General features: G+C 40.7%; 1 protein-coding gene across 9 annotated transcripts in view; it reads left to right on the forward strand.

The window, feature by feature from the left end:
• The window catches only part of sema6bb (sema domain, transmembrane domain (TM), and cytoplasmic domain, (semaphorin) 6Bb), a 617,098-nt gene that overhangs the window by 182,980 nt on the left and 416,157 nt on the right, over window positions 1–17,961 (forward strand). For 5 of the 9 annotated variants that reach the window (XM_059991590.1, XM_059991589.1, XM_059991592.1 and 2 more), the window contains one exon: window positions 12,227–12,316. The exons of 3 other annotated variants lie outside the window; for them this stretch is intronic. The gene's annotated coding sequence lies outside the window, so the exon portion shown is untranslated. Of the gene's footprint in view, window positions 1–5,147; window positions 5,227–12,226; window positions 12,317–17,961 lie in introns of those variants that run through there. One more of the 9 variants, XM_059991593.1, reaches the window with a different exon arrangement.

The following is a 17,961-nucleotide window of genomic DNA, read 5'->3' on the forward strand; positions in this document are numbered from 1 at the left end:
AGAACACTGAAGGGTTCTGCAACCAATACTCAATCTTTGGTTCAGGTGCCCTTGATGCCATTTGCAGAGCCCATATTTTACTACAGCTCTGACAAAAGGTTCAGTAATTATGAAGACTGATGAACGCTCGGCAGTAGCCCTTGTCAACGCGGTCTTCAAAAAAGACATCTGACAAGGACCTGCTTGGTAATCTGGTCCAATAAGATTAAGACACATGGGGTCCAAGGTGAGGTGGGTAATAGGGTCCAAAATTAATTTGTCGATATGAGGTAGAGGATAGCAGTGAAAGGCTGCTTATCTGATTGTAAGTCTGTGATTGGTAGTGTTTTGTCTGGACCTTTGTTGTTTGTGATATATTGATAATATGGTTAATAGACTCAGAGAGCTAAATGCATAGTTTAAAAACTGGTGTGGGAGAAGTGGGTTTGAGTTTGTGAGACATTGACAGCAGTATGGGGGAAGGAAAGAGCTGTTTTCAATGGGACGGGCTCCACCTGAACCGCACAGGAACAGGGTCCTGGTGAACCACATAACTGGAGCGGTGGAGCGGGCTTTGAACTCAATGGTGGGTGGATAAAGTGGGGTCAACAGCTTGAAAAAGTATGGACCATGTAAAAGTGCAGGAGAGGATGGCAAATTCACCACAATAAAAATAAGACAAAAAGTTTAGAAAGAGATAAGAATTCAACAAGGTAACATAAAGGCAAAATTGAAAACGGCGAGGAATACAGGACTGAAGGTGTCATATTTGGATGCACACAGTATACATTAAACAGTAGATGATCATGTAGCACTATTAGAAATTGGCAGGTACGATGTTGTGCACATCACTGAGTCATAGCTGAAGGAATGTCACAACTGGGAGCTTAACATTCAAGGATACACCTTGTATGGGCAAGCAGGTGGGCAGAACGGGTGGGGTAGTTCTGTTGGTAAAAAATTTAATCAAATTCTTATAAAGGATCAGAAGATGTAGATCCTTGTGGGTTAAGTTGAGGAGCTGCAAGGGTAAAAAGACCCTGATGGGGTTATATAGAAGCCTCCAAAAAGTAGCCAGGATGTGGGGTACAAATTACAAGGGGAGATAGAAGAGGCATGTAAAATGGGCAATGTTACTATGATTATGGGGAATTTCAATAACCAATCAGGTAATCAAATAACCTCCTGCTAAGCCCCATTTTTGTTAGACTTTGCTTGAAACACATTTTAGTTGTTGAAAGCAATGTGTATTTGGCATATCATGAGAAATTTGGACTGAAAAAAAAACGTATTTTTTTGGGCATTATTGCTGTTCACTGTTGTGGTACAGTTTAACTAGTAGGATATGATTCCCATACTTTAATGATGCAGTGACACAATTCCTGTGAATTAGGGAATGGTGTTCAATGGAGTTAGGGAATCCGCCCTTTTGAATGGCCTTGACCCACGACCCAACTGGGATATTGCTGCCCCACTTTATGTACCTTCAGCCAAAGAATCGGGTTTTGCCTGAGCTATTATGATGTCATAAATTTCCTCTTTACTGATCGCAGCGCTTGAGGCTGGATTATACAATAGGTGATTGACCGTGGCTGTTAATCCATAATGAAGATGGCAGAAGCAGAGCAAATGAAAAAGTGTAGACAGTAGAGTGTGAGGTATCCAAAGTATGGGTTCATACCAACATCAATCAACCAACAGCAGCCAGCATTAATGTTGTGTGAAAAAGTTTCCTCAAATGAGGCAGCAAAACCTTCCGTGCTCCTCGAGTATTTGAAGAGAACGCACTCTGATAAAACAAACAAGAACTTGGCTCGTTTTCATTCACTTTGTGAAAACTTTCAAACAGAATACACTCCAAAACCTGTTTGCCAGCTCTTCACAACATAACAGTGATGGTTTGATGCCTCATACAACATTTCATTGCTAAATCTGGAGAGGCCCATACAATTGGAGAAGATCTGATTCTACCAGAATAAGGGAGGTTCTGAATACGGTTTTGCATAAGTCACCAGACCAAATAACTAAAGTGATTCTGCTCAGTGACAGCTATTTTCAAAGATGAATAGATGAAATGTCTGAGAATGTGGAAGATACATTGCGTAACATGCTTATGACAACTGAATTTGCCAGCAACAAATCTTTGCCTCTTGTTTATGTTCCCTTCATAAAAGATGAATGTATAGTTCAAGAGTTGTCATTTGCAAGGGGACTGGAAACAGATACGATAGGGATTTCAGTATTTCAGATTTTTGAGCAATTTCTCAAAGAGAAGGGCATTCCCTGCACCAACATTCTTGCTTCTGCAACAGATGGGGCACCATCAATGACAGGACACCACAGTGGGGTTATTACTTTCTTGAAAAAAGCTGTACCTAACACATTTACCATTCACTGTGTAATTCACAGACAACTTCTTGTCAGGAAAAAAAAACCTAGTGACCGGCAGCACAAATCATTAAATACTGCTATCACAGCAGTAAATAACATCAAGTCCATGCTATCAATTCCAAACAACATTAAGAACTTTGTATTGAGGGCGATAAAGACTTTGAAAGCTTGTTGTTGCATGCAGAAGTCAGATGACTCTCAAATGGAAATGGCCTGAGATGCTTTTATGCACTTTTTGAAGCTCTGATAAAATTCTTTGAAGACTCAATTGCTTCATTCAGTAATCAGCTCAGAAGTATTAGGCATGACATTGCTTATTTGTCAGAATTATTTGCAAAGTTTAATGAAATCAATGTTCAATTGCAGGGAAATGATGCGAGTCTTACCAAAGTCAAATCAGTCATTTGCACATTTAACCCTATTTAAATGCAACACTGGCCATTGAGACCTTGTTCAATTTCCAAGCCTCCCAGTGTAGGAAGAGAAAGAGGGAATACCAGATGATGGTTTTCAAGTATACCGTGCACGTGTGTCAGAGAGATTTCGGGATCTTTTCTCGATGCAAATTCCAGATTAAGTGATAAATCCATTCCTGAACACTTGTAATGAGAAGTTAACAGGAAGCACAGAGGAAGAACTGATCTTACTACAAAATGACTTTGAGCTGAAGCCGAGTTTAAAGAAAATCAGACCAAGACTTTTGGTAGCAGCAAGAAATCTCTGAACGCTATCCTGCACTGTGGAGAAAGGTCAAGGTGTTCTTTATTGCATCTCCAACATCATACTTAGTGGCATGTGGTTTCAGTGCAGTTTTCCAACTACTTTCAAAGCATCAAAACAGACTGTAAATTACTAAACATGGGAATCTGAGACTCCTGCGTGTCATTCTGCCTGATGTTGAGCAGCTGATATCACTGCAGCAAGTCCATTCATCACAATGAAAGTTGAAAAGGCAATTCAGTTGTGAATAGTTGAGCTACTAAGGTACGCTCTACGATTGTTGATGAAAATTATTTTTACTGTATGTAAATAATTTTATTTGTAGCTTTAAAAAGATTTGAATAATTTTTGCAATTATTTGTTACTGCTTTGAATTTGCAGTCCCTATTCTCTTTCACTATGCATCATAAAACAAAATTCTTAATAGGTTTTATGTAATGCCCAGCAGGGCAGAAGGGGTTGCTGGCGATGTGGTCTGGGAGCCAGGGGTGGAAACCCAAAGAAGTTTGGGAACCACTAGTCTAGGACGAAAGGGCATAGCCTTATAATAGAAGGATGTCCCTTAAGTACAGAGATGAGGAGGAATTTCTTTAGCCACAGGGTGGTATGTCTGTGGAATTCATTGTCACTTACAGCTGTGGAGGCCAAGTCATAGTATGTATTTAAAGCAAAGGTGAGGAGGTACACCAGCACACTGCCTGGGTTAGTGGGCACATACTGTGAACAGAAGTTGGACAAACTTGTTATTTTTTGGAGTGGCAGAGGCTGTGGAAAGCCCTGATAGAAATTCATTACATTGAAAGGCACTGATAGAGTGGAGAGCTAGCTTCCTCTCTTGCAAGGCCAAAATATCTAAAAATAGAGGGCACACATTTAAGGTGTGAGGGAGGAAGTTCAATGGAGGTATCCATAGAAATTTTTTTTTACACAGAGTGGTGGGTGCCTGGAATGCACTGCCTGGGGTGGAGATAAAGGGAAATATAATGGAAATGTGTTAAGAAGCTCTTAGATAGGAACATGAATTTGCAGAGAATACATGTTTGTGGATTTGCGTAGGTGGAAGGGATTAGCTTTGTTAGATATTTAATTACTAGTTCAGTTAATTAGGCACAGCATCAAGGGCCAAAGGAGGGCCTTTTCCTCCACTGCATTGTTCTGTATTCTCTAAAGGTAGTCATGTCCCTTATCTAGTACCACTGTACAATTAACATTTACTCATCTTTATTACTCATCCTTGTCTCTCGGCTGTTTCCATAAAAGATATTTATAGAGATGGCCAAAGATTTAATCTTAGAGATGGATTTTAATGGTTGCCATAAAAGAGTTTGAAGGGATCTGTGAAGTGCTGGATTCGCCATTTGAAGGCACACTTGTCAGTGGTGGGCAAAAGGAGTTGTACATGTACTGGAGGCTAGTGTTAGATGGATCAAGGCTTTTTGTTGTACAGAAACTGAGTGAAGTAGAAGAGTTGCAAGTTGAAATTTTGGCTGCATAGCTCTGGTTTCCTCCTACATCCCAAAAATGGGTGGGTTAGTAAATTGCCCCAGTCAGTGGTAGAATCAGGAGGAAAGATGATGAGAGTATGCAGAGAATAAACAAATTGGATTAGTAGAGGATGAGCGTGATTGGGTGATTGATGTCTGTACCTTGTGGTCCAAAGATCCGTTTCCATGCTCTAACTATATCACTTGGTGAAGTCTTTCTGCATTTGACTAATATACAGAGCTGTGTTCGAAAGTAACACTATGTGCATATTGTTGGAGTTCAGGATTAACAATGACCGTAATAATCAGCCCAATCAATTGTCGGTAACAATCACTGTCTCATCAGAGAGAATGAAGCAGAAGATGCAAGATGTCTGAGATTCCTTTCCCAAATCTTTCCATCTCCATTTCCTGCTTCCACAATCTCCTTGACATCTGCCTTTGGCACCACGTTTAGACACCTGCTCTCGTATCGCCTGCATGGATCACGGAAAAGTATTATTTGACAATACACCATGAATTGCCTTGGCTGCTCTATTACATTAAAGGCACCAGATAAAAAATAAGTTTGTGGTGCTTCTCCTCAGCAATCATTCTCAAGGAATCAGTGCTATTTCAAAGGTTCAAAGGTCAAATTTAATGTCAGAGAAATGTAAGTAATATATGTTCTGAAATGTTTTTTCATCTAAAAGAAGTATTGTAACATTGGAGAAAAAATATACTATTTGCAGTGATTTGGGAGCAAAAGAAGATTTTGTGGGAATATTGTTTGCTCATTGTACTGTACTCTTTCTCAAATGTTTTAAGGATGTGAGCTGTAAATTAGCAAGAATCTGATTTGATGTTTTGGATGTGTTCTGAGCTGTCAGAACCTTCCTGGTCTATGCTGCCTTCCTGCTCAATCGTTCTAGTCAGGACCAGCCTTGTTCCACTTGCACAATCACCAGGAACCTTAATTATTGACAACGCAGAAGGTGATTCAGAGTTGCCCAACCAAGAAGATTGGCTGCACAGCTACTTTCAAAGAATAACCCGTGAACCATCTAATGTGAGCTGAATCTAATGGGCTCCAGAATTGTTTGTGTCTCTGTTCAATTTAAAGAATCATTATTTAATGGGTCCTGTCTTTATGTTGACTGAAATAGCCACTATTCATCCTTTACCAAAGAATAAAAAGCATCCATACTGCATTAATCTGTAAAATTCGATCCTTGTCATGTTTAGTGATGCTTCGCAAAAACCCTGTTATCTAGTTAGCTGCTGTCATCAATGCTTATTCCAGTATATTCAGAACATAATTACATTCTGGTCCATCAGAAGTTGAGGAAAAACAGAATTAATTATTGATTGCCTCAGGTTCCTTTAAGACTAATCATAAATGGCAGTGTACGATTCCCAGTTGGAAAATGCACTGTTTAGTGAGGAATTAAGCCAAGCAAGTGCAGTCTCTAGTCAGTGTCATTTTGGGCGAGAGTGGAGGTAACGACTGTTTTAAGCTCAGGGTTTCTATCCTGAATGATGATTGACACCAAGGTCCTGCACATTAATTATTGTGTGCCGTCAGTAAGTTCTCTCTGTGCCGACGTATCTACTGTCACGTCCCTGTCCCTCCTGAACAGCTCTTCAGTGCTGAAGTCACTGGGTAGGCATTAACCATAGGCAAACTGCCCAGTTTTCTGGTGCTCAGCAGAGTAGAGTCCAGTAGTGGAGCTTTCTCTCCTGGACGGCAGCAGAGATTAGCAGCTGCTTCCAGTAAGTTCCAATACTGCTGGCATTGGCAGCACCACTGTGAGAGAGCTGAGAAGAATTCCACAAACTGGTGCCTTTGGAATCTTTGAGAATAACCATGGCTCTGGTTGAATTCTTGTACATCAGTATAGTATTGTTCAGTATTGTACTTAATACTCAGACTTGATCCTATACTCTTGAAAAGACGTAAATAAGGTATAGGAGCAGAATTAGGCCGTTGAGTCTCCTCTGTGTTCAATTATGGCTGATTTTGTTTTTCAACATCATTTTCCACCTTCCCATAACCCTTAACATGCCTACTAATCAAGACTCTATCAATCTCTCCTTATTTACTCAGCCTCCACTGCCACCCATGGTAACGAATTCCATAGATGCACCACATTCTGGCTAAAGAAATTTCTCCTCATCTCAGCTTTAAAAGGATATTCTTTTATTCTGAGGCTGTTCCACCCTCCCCCACGTCTTCCTGACTCAGAGCTGAGGACTGAAATAAGATGTAAACTGGGTGTATAATGTCACCACTAGTAAGGTACTTAATAATCTGTTGTGGCTTTAGTTGTTTCTCTTTGAGACTCCAGAGAAATATTTGGGTGTAGCCGTTACCAAACTATTCTTCAATATCCTCATCATGTACAGGGATCCTGATTAAATTTCAAAGCAAAAACAGAGGAGGTAGTCTGGGAAAATGTTTTGAACTGACATGCAGGTGAGTGGTGGGGTCATTGCGTTTTAAGAGCTGAAAAGTAGGCAGGTGTGCCGTCCATCACCTCGTACAACAGCACAAGCAGCCTGCAAGGCAAGATTGATGTCTATACTGAAGCTGTGATTCCCAAAGAGCCATCTCATCAGTTTGTTTCTGTCAGCTGGTGCCAGTTCAACTACTCCGATTCTCCGTCTGTGAAGGAGCTTCTACCAGCAGTGAGACATCAGACAAAATAAGCACTGACTACCAGCTTCCCTGTAGATTACCTGTAGCTCTTGTCACTTCTCTGCCTTATTAAATTACATAATATTTATGTAGCTTTCTTCCCCTCTGCATTCCTTGAAAATGAACTGACGCCTGTTAAACTTCATTTCCTGCTTTCAAAGCTCTCTGTTTTGACTGAAGTATTACCTTTGCCACAGGAGGTTCAAGTGTCGTAGAGCCATTGAGATGCGCCACAGATGCATGACTTAGCAAATGCTTTGACTGCTAAATTTGGCCCCTTGGCACACAGTTTATTGGTGGCTAAACAATTGAATGAGATCCAAGATGGCTTCCCCTAAACGTGTGCCATTTGACAGAGTGTCATGCCATGTATTGCTAACACCAGCCAGATGTTTGCAGGGCAACCAAATTGTGCAAAACTGACTTGATGCCAGGGTTGCAATTACAGAGCGCAATGCTTGAGTTCACATCCTCTCTTAACTTTGCACTGCCTAACACATGTTCAGCAACAAAAGTACACTAAAGGTGGTCATTGATTCATTTCAGCTGGTGGTAATACAAGTGTTTGCTGTTCCTAGACTGAAAATTGCTAAGTGGTATGTCAGGTGCGGATGGAATTTCTCCCAATTTATAAGGCATAATTTAGTTATTCCCTGACATGGTTGCTTCAGTAAATATTTCCCTTGGAATACTATATGCCTGGACAGGAGCAGGGAGCAGGGCATTCTGCTGGAGAGAATGGGTAGATTAGTAAAGCAAAGGAGAGATTTCAGCAAAAAAAAACATTTCCCCCAAGTGGAATTCAGAGAGCTGTCTGTGATTGGAATCTCAGAAACAAATGGCTAAGCAATTCTTCCACAGGACCATGTTCTTGAAAGTCCCTACAGAAAATGGGCATATCTACAAGCTTAGCGCGGGGTGAGGACTACACTGCCAGTGACCCCCAATCAGAAGTGCGGGCCATGATCTGTCTATATCTTCAGCTCCTACAGAGCTGCATCCGTAGAATGATGCAGTCACTTGGCGCTGCTACAGTAGGGAGGTACCCCCTACTTTGGTTCAAGAACTGACTGGATTTAATTCCAGGATGTCGAGGGACAGCAGGGGCGAGCAGCACTCTGAGGAAGGTGTCGGTACTGGTGTACAGTGCTCTGCTGACACCACTTGTCAGCTTTCACATTACCATATTTCTTTACATCAGAGATTCTAGCTCATTGAATTTACATGACTCACAAAGCATTCTTACTCTCCCCCACTAATATTCCCTGTAATATATTTTCCCCGCATTACCATTAACTCCCTCCACTCAGATTCTACCACTCGTGTTCACTAGGAGCAATTTACAATGACCATTTCACCTCCAAGTCACACCATGTTTGGGTGAAGTGGGAACCCACATAACTGCAGGGAGAAATCACTCTACAGACAGCATTAGTGGTCAGGATAGAACCTGGATCACTGGAACTGTGAGGTAGCAGCTCCACGAGTTCTGCCCCTGTGGTGCAAAGGGATTTCACTACATAGACAACATTTGACCATGGGAAATGAATGACACAGCATAGCCCCAGGTTTTCTGCCAGTGGGGGTAGCACACATAAAATTGTGGAGGAACTTAGCAGATCAGACAACATCTATGGAGAGGAAGGGTCCTGACGAAGGGTCTCAGTCCAAAATGTAAACTAATTGTTCCCTTCCATAGATGCTGCCTGGCCTGCAAGTTCATCCACCATTTTGTGTGTGTTACTCTGGATTTCCAGCATCTGCAGAATCAGAGTCAGGTTTATTATCACCGGTATGTGTCGTAAAATTTGTTAACTTAGCAGAGGCAGTTCAATGCAATACATAATATGGAAGAAAAAAAATAGGGAAATCAATTAGAGTATATGTATATTGAATAGATTAATAATTGTGCAAAAACAAATAATATGTATTAAAAAGATGAGGTAGTGTCCATGGGTTCAATGTCCTTTTAGGAATCGGATGACAGAGGGGAAGAAGCTGTTCCTGAATCACTGAGTGTGTGCCTTCAGGCTTCTGTACCTCCTACCTGATGGTAACAGTGAGAAAAGGGCATGCCCTTGGTGCTGGGGGTCCTTAATAATGAATGCTGCCTTTCTGAGACACCGCTCCTTGAAGCTGTCCTGGTAACTTTGTAGGCTAGTATCCAAGATGGAGCGGACTAAATTTACAACCCTCCACAACCTTCTTTCGATCCTGTGCAGTAGCCCCACCCCCCATACCAGACAGTGATGCAGTCTGTCAGAATGCTCTCCATGGTACATCTATAGAAGTTTTTGAGAATCTCTTGCAGTAGTGGTAATGCTGCCACTGAGTGGCAGTTTATTTTAACACCTGCATTGGATTCACCACAGTCAGTGTTCAGATGCTTCATGGTATCATTACGCCATGAATGATCTATCTTGCTGTGACAATTTTGCTGCTGTTTGACCCTTCCCGGAGGCACCCTGGAACAGCAGACAGAATGGGTGCCAGGGTTGATGGTACTCTGCTCCTCACACAGACTGGCCTCTCAAATTTCTTATCTAAGTTCTCCATACCCAAAGTCCTACAGAGACATCTTTAAGAGGTTGGGTATTATCTTCTGTTGCTTGTCCCTAGTGCCCAATAATTCAGAAAATGCCGACACCACCTCTAAGATAAATTCAAATTGCGTAGTGTTTATATCTGAGATGATGCTTGAAAGTGGGAAAAATAGTACTGATGTGTCTTCATCACCACTGTCCGTCTACTCAACCAGGTTACAAATGTCAGAGGTCACAAAGGAGAAGGACTGAGTGCTGGGTTCTGGAAAGAGGCAGAGTTGCGTGTGGAGATAGTTGATCAAAGTAGGAGTTTGTACTTGCACCCTCTGAGATGAGAGGATGAGATTGCGGAATGAAGGGACTGTAGGGGTGAGGAGGACGATACTCATGACAGTTCGTTCCTACTGAAGTTGAGATGGTGGGGTGGGAGTGGTGAACAAATGGGTTCAGCCTTTGCCTAGTTCGTCCAATCAAAATGAAACCAAAGGTCAACCTCGGAGTAAGAATGCTCTTGGATTAAGAGATAGAATTAACACGAATGGCAGATGGGGCAATGATTTCAACAGTGAGATCCCAAGGAGGGCTAAATGCACATCAACAGAATGAAGGGAAGGCTCAGGGATTAGTGTATCCTGATCAACATCTCCCACAGCAGGAGTGACAAGCAGATGGATCTCACACTGCTGGTTGACTCTAGCTTCCTATGATTATGCTTTGATTATCCTTAACCTGCAACAGAGATGGAAATGAATCAGTGAAATTCAAGCAATATTTTTGAATGATGTTCCTTTTGTGGTCGAGTGGTTTGGCAGTGTACGTAGCAAGCAAGCCGCCTGAGATTTGCAACAGTGTCTGTGTAGGTGAAGCGATTCTGTGAATAATAGTTATGAAACCCAATCAGCCTTGTTGATGGTGCATGATGAATGTGTCATGCAGTACCTGGGGCAAGAGATGTAGTTGATGTGTTGTGAAATTTGAAGAGGAATTCGCTGGCCTCCTATGTGTGAACATTGAAGCATTGAAGTATTGCACCAGGTCCTCAGTGCTTGATTCATGGCACCTGACTGTTGCGGCTATCTGGTCCACTGCCTTTGGGGGGGGGGTGTTGCAAGTGTCTTCTGATACCTCAAAAATGCATCATTTCTCTTCTTCCCTCAATCCTTTCCACAAAATCTCTCCTAGGCAAGTCAGAAGCATCCCCCAGTCATTAATCTCCTTCAGGTCAGACTCTCCAGATCAAAGCAACCACATTGTAGCTTTTAAGGAGCAGGCTGGGTTTATTTAAAGCAAACTGGCTTCAATTGGTATGGGACACAAAGGAGATTGGCAGTTAGAACTGGCTGTGTGCAGTGTGGTAGTAGCTCACTTCCTGCATCAGACAACACGTGTGATGGTCACTCACACAAGCTCATGAATCTTGTTTCCTCTGGACTGCAATTTGATGCCCTGAGTTTCCCCTTTATTTTAATCTGAGTCCCTACTCCTCCTCCGGAGATCTGAGTTTCATTTACAAAGAGTTTGTGTTTGTGGGGTTAATCTTTTAAAGCTGAAACCATTCTGAAACTGAGAGGCTGGTCTTGGTATCATTCTGATTATAGTAAACTAGGCCAAGGCTGAAACCATCCCTACACAATCCTATCCCACTATCTTAATTCCAGCAGGGAACAGTCATCTTGAATCATGTAGTTGTACAGCTCAGAAAGAGGGCCTGTTGTCCACCAGGTGCATGCTAACCATCAAGTACCATATATACATATCCCAGTTACCAGCCCTTGTTCTTCCATGCCTGGTTGATTCAAATGTTCAGCCCAGGTAAATGTTGTGAGAGTGTTTGCCTTCACCACAATCTCAGGTAATTTATTCCAATCTCAAAAAAACGCTCTGGGCGAAAAGGTCAGGAACAGGAGCTAACATTTGCTCAATATGAAGGCAGGTCACTGGGGGCAATTGTGTGACCCGAGTGGTTTCTGCAAGTAACATCAGCTGCCATTGGGAACCAAACTTGGAGACTTCTGAGGCTATAAGCCTGGTACTTCACTGTGAAGTCGGCCAACTTTCCAGGACTAGTTTTGATAATGACTGAAGTGACCAGAAATTAGTGATTAATGCTGGGCATATTACTGTGAGTAATCCTGGAATAAATAATATTGGAGTATTTAAGAAACAAATACATAGTTTCACTTACTTTCACCACAATACTGCAGAAAAGATTTATATGGATGTTGCCAGGACTTGAAAGATTGAGTTCTAGGGAGAGAGGTTGGACAGGCTAGGAATTTTTTTCCTTTAACCATAGAGTGTTATTTTGATTTGAATATTATTAATTAACTTTGACCTAATTTATGCTTTGCAGAAATTAATAAACTTGATAGCAGCATGACATTTTCTAATAGAACAGTGATTAATTTGCATTACCCTTCTGTCTTCTCCAGGATGATGTCCAGCTCTGCCTGAACGTACACTTCTCAGATCCCGTCAGTGTAACGAACTTCATCAGTCACCAGTTCACCTCTTGAGATTAGGTAGGCCATCTTTAGAATTTTCTCTGCAAAGAGCACTTACTTTCTGTACCTTCCTCACTACAGACTATGGTAAATCAGACTGCCATACTTCATGCACCAGTGTTTTTAATATCAATCCATACTGGGCATACTTTGCCATTAAAGCCTTCTGGGAGACAAAGCTATGTGTAGTGTGATTTGTGTTTTGTGGTGTTAGCATAAGTCTGAAACCCACCTATTTAAGGTTGATGTATCAGCTCTTGACCTGAAATTCTCTCCAGGACCTCAGACAGATTTGGTGGACTAACTTTGCTGAATTCAATTTTGTGTAGCTAATTTTTGAATTAAACAAAAACGGATTATGTAATTTTCATCCAGGCAAAAATCTTTAATTCAAGAGTCAGTGTTTTAAAGTGAGGTTATTTTTAGTATACGAAAGCACGATGAGAGGGCAGATTGCACAATAGTGATTAGCAATAACAAGAGAAATAAGGTAGTTGAATTCCAATCCTTAGAGGCCTACAGCACAGCTTGCTTTCATAGTTCTTGATAGTATTATTAGTCATCATCATGTGTATAGCCCCATTAAAATATCAGTACAATATTTTGTCTTGCTGAATTTGCCTTGAATTTTTGGGGTTAAAGCAAGATCAGTTAAAGCAATACCTCCGTTTCAAAGTTCTAAATGTTTACAAACTTGCCTGTGGCCTGAATACTCCATACCTCTGTAACATCCTCTAGCTCTTCAGTCCTCCACATACTTCCTCCATTCTGACCTATTGTGTTTCCCTAAATATGATTTTTCCAGCATTGAATGACCATGACTTCAACTCCATTGTCCTCCCCATCACGCACAATTAAAACTCCCAAACTGGGCCTTCAGTCTCAAAAGGTTTGCATGTGGAATTTTGTTTAATGATGCACTTTGGAGTAAAGACTTCATTAAAAGTGACATACAAGCATAGACTTGTATTGCAGCTGTTTAATTACATATTTATGTATCACTAGTGCATGTCCAGTAGAAGGTAATTGTTTCATTGGTGCTGAAACAAAACAGAAAAAAAATTATTACATATTTAGCTCTTACTGTTTGAATGAATTTTCCAAGCTAGAAGAGTGCTGTCGTTTCTTAATGTGCACTTTGTATCAGAAATATGCTCACAGGATTTATTTTTTTGTTTTTAAAAACATGTACTTGGTAATTCCTTTCAAGCTTGGTGATTGTTTTGGTGATGAAGGATAATTCAAAATATGTCCTATGTCAAGTGATCAGAGTCACAAGCAAAATGTGAGCATCTGCCTCACGAGACCATTGAATACATTTTATATAGATTCTTATAAATGGGAAAATGTCTTCTCTTCACCTTTTTTATACTCATCAATGTGAGAAATGTCATTAAATTTATTTTTACTGCTGCAGTATTGAAGTAAATCTGCTGAACTTGTATTTCAAAACAAAGCAGACCCAAGAAAGTGACATCTGTCATGACCTTTTTGCAATCCAACGTTTAAATCAAGAGAAAATGACAATGGAAAGAAAATGGAATTTAAAAATAGAAAATTTTAATATAACTTTAATGCAAAGGAAGGGAAAATAATCTTCAGCTGGACATGGCTATCACTTTTTGACAAAATAACCCCACCAAACCATTCTTTCATTGTTAATCATGTCTTTCTTCAGAAATTCATCTGTCTGACAAAGGTATTGATGTTTCCCACTTCAGTGGGCTATCTTTCATATCTTCCTTCATATAAAACTTTCAGCTCATGTTATACATAAATTTCAAATTTTCATTCCTGAAATTTGAACCCCTCATGGAAGTTACAAAAAAAACTTTTGTCAGTGCTGTTAATATTTTTCATACTCTGAAATATTTCATCTATAGTGTATCTTCCATTTGTAATTAACTTATTGAAATGCCAATATCTCTGTCTGTAAAGTACTAATCTCCTTTAGATCTGTGTTATCTGAATAAAGGTGGTGTCGAGAGAATTTTACCAAGATGCTATGTGAGGAAACAAAAAAATAAATGATTGTGGCCTTATGGGCCACGAGCCCTGGTATTTTGTAAACTGAGTTGGAATCTCCATTTATTTTGTTTTAAATACTTTGTTATAGATATAAGAGGCATGTTAGTGCTAAAGAATGTAACACTTTGTGTTCCTATCACTTCGTGTCAGTGTCAGCATCAGCCAGTGTCCGGGTTAACTCAGTTATGTACAACTCTCTTCATTCAGCCCTAGCAACACGCTTCAGCTTGAACCTCATCTGCACTGTGACTTCTTTGAAGGAACTGAATTAAAGCTGGTATTTTCTCCTTTATGCTGGAGAATAACTGTGACAACAGAGTTCATGGTGGATGCATGCTGATGACAATGCTGGCTGCTATGTGACAAATGCCACTACCCTCCCAGAACCATTTTGATAGGAAATTCTGATTTCTTTTACGCAGGTGATTCTTCCATTTCACCTTCTCACTTCCAGTGTTACAGGAAAATTCCTTTCTGATGAGCTGTCCTGTCTCTCTGGTCCCGGTTTTGACAAGACTGGATGATACTATACTGATTTAAGTGAGGCTTCAAGCAAGTCTTCAATGAGTCTCTAATGTCTTCTGTTCTTGCCTCACTTCTCTCAAATGCTGGTTCTTCATTAAAAGTTTTCAAACTCATTTCATATTGGCTCCTTTGAAGTACGTATCAGAAAAAAAGATTGTTTTTTATTTCGCTTTGAGCCGTGTCCCAGAAATCAAAGGACAATGTCATACATGCTGTGTCATACAGATCTTCTTTGAACATCACAGCAGTTTTACCACATTGAAACACCCCAAAGTGTTTTTGCTGGGAAATTATCAATCTGAATTTGACAGCAGCATTGGAAGAGAATTATTAGGGCAGATAATGAAATAGTTGGTCAAAGAGGTCAGTCTTAAGAAGGGTCTCAAAGGGGAAAGTTGAACTACGCTAACAAATTAGTTTCTGCAGGAACCTTCAAAGCTTAGAAACTTGGCAGCTGAATGCATTATGCTCATTATGGAGTCACTGCTTAAGTATCCAGTGGTGGCAAGGCTTTCAGATGTGGAAAGCAAGGATTTGAAAATGACCGTGAGAATTTAAAATCTGAAGTACTACTTAACCAATAGATCAACAAATCAGAGCCATGTGTGATGGGTGTACAAGGACTTTGCCGAGTTGAGGAGTGAGCAGTGGTTTTGGATGAGTTGCTGTTTAAGGTGAGAAGTCAGTAAGAAATGCATTGGACTAATTTTTCATTGTATCTAGGTACATGTGATAATACATCAATTCCAATAACATGGTCTCATATCAGCACTTCTGACTGATCCACCCCATTTCTTGATATCATTAACTAGCTCCTCTGTTCTACTGACATTGAGGGGGAAGATGTTATCATGATATCATAGCTCAAGACTTTCTGTCTCCTTTCTATACTATTTAAGATCTGGCACACTAAAGTGGTGTCATCTGCAAATTTCTAAATAGAGTAAGAGCAGAATTTGACCACACAGTTTTGTCGGTTTAGGGATTATAGTAAGAAGCTGAGGACACAGCCATTTGGGACACCAGTGCTGAAGATATCATGGAGAATTATATCTGAAGCTTGCCATGAAGTGACATGCAGTAACATAATTGAATCAACAAACAAGACTGGTGCAGGGTTTCAACCTGAAATGTCGACAGCTCCTCTCCCCCCACAGATGCTGCCCAGCTCGATGAGTTCCTCCAGCAGCTTGCTGCTCCCAGTTCCAGCATTTGCAGTTTCGTGTGTCAGCATAATTGAAACAGTCTGATTCAGCTTCGCAATGTTTTGGTGATGGGGTGATCAGTAACTGGTGGATGAACATTATGGCAGGGACTTAAGACGAGGACCAATCTTCACAATGCCTACCTTGGGATCATTCTTGTGCACCTGTTACTGGGGGGCAGACAAGCAATGTCATAACTGAATGCAAATGGTGGAGATGAGAGAACTGTTGGTAATGCAGAACTAAGAATTTTATGATAATGCATAGCAACCGTAAGTTGTAGAAATCTAATGTGTCAAAAAGTGTCTGGTTGGAGGACAGTGCATTATCCTTTTTCATCAAAATCTTTTGGAGAGAATGAACAAATATCATCTTAATTCTGGTTTACTGACATGTCTAGGGCAAAAGTGTCTGGTCGGAGGACAATGCATTATCCTTTTTCATCAAAATCATTTGGAGAGAATGTACAAATATCATCTTAATTCTGGTTTACTGACATGTCTAGGGCCTTCCCTGACATTTGGATCTGTTTTCTTTCAGCTCATGCATGGGGCTGCTGACAGGGAATGGCAGGAATCCAGAATCTTTTGTTTTCCTCTGTCTTCATCTTCCTTGTTTCCACTGTCCATTTTGGAGGTGAATACAGATGTGAAAATGAATGCCATTTGTTTGGCTGAAAACCTAGCCAAGAAATGTGTCAAATCTGAGATTGACAGGTTTGATTTGTAAACTGTTCCTGCATCAATATTTGGCATTTCACTGCAGCCAGACACAAAAAAACTGCCAGTGGGTGTGAAGAGATCGCAGTAACCCTCACTCTTCATCCCACTAAACCCAAAAGGAAAACAACTAAACTATTCTTCATAATGCTAAGTGTTAAGAATTTACTATCTTGTGGGATTATTTTGATATAAAGTCTCTGAGATGGTGTATGGACAGAGGGTTGATTTTCAGTTTTGGACTAAAAAATCATGACTGAGTTTATTTAAATGTGGTTCTTGCTCAGCTGTGACATTGGTAATTATCATTCAGATAATTGGCCCATTACTGTGTTTCTGCCGATACAAAACACTAATTATTTTTCAATCACTTAGCTAGAGTGCAAAGCCACAATTCCTGTTAGTTCAACTCATTTCATTTCAATTGGAGCAGCTCTTTGCAATTGCATTAAAACAGCATAGCCTGCCAAGGTCACACATAAAGAATGGGCATTTTGGACAAGGCGGTAAGCAGCTGCCAGTGCTTCTGAGCAACGGCCAATTAAAAAGAAAGGAGGAAAATGACAACACGTCCTAGTTAAAGTAACAAGAACTGAAATATTAACCATTAAAATGGGCAGCAGAGTGATACAGCTTTGAAGTCACTGTCCTACAACTCCAGTGAGCCAGGTGTGATGCCAACCTCTGGTGCTGACTGTGTGGAGTTTCCACATTTTCTCTGTGACTCTGAGTTACCTCCCACATCCCAACAATGGATGGGCTGGTAATGAATTGGCTGCTGCAAATGGTCCCTAGTTTGTAAATGGAATCTGGAGGGATAATAGAACATGGGATTAGTGCAGAAAATCTATAAGTGGCTGGAATCTGGGGCAACACACAAGGTGCTAGAGGAGCTCTGGACAGGAAGTGTCCGTGGACAGAAATGGTTAGTCAATGTTTTGGTTTGAGACCCTTCATCTTGAAGAAAGCATCTGAGCTGGACCAGATGAAGGGTTTCAGCCCAAGTAGATGACTATCCATTTCCTTCCACGGATATTGCTTGACCCACTGAGATTCTCCAAGCATTCTGTATGTCGCTGTAGTGTAAGTGGGTACTTATTGGCAAACACAATCCCATCAGGCTGATTCCCAGTCATACCTCTAAAATCAAAGATTTGTCCCACTTTGTCCTCGGGTGTTTTCATTA

Source organism: Hypanus sabinus, chromosome 16, assembly GCF_030144855.1.
Source record: "Hypanus sabinus isolate sHypSab1 chromosome 16, sHypSab1.hap1, whole genome shotgun sequence".
Taxonomy (NCBI): domain Eukaryota; kingdom Metazoa; phylum Chordata; class Chondrichthyes; order Myliobatiformes; family Dasyatidae; genus Hypanus; species Hypanus sabinus.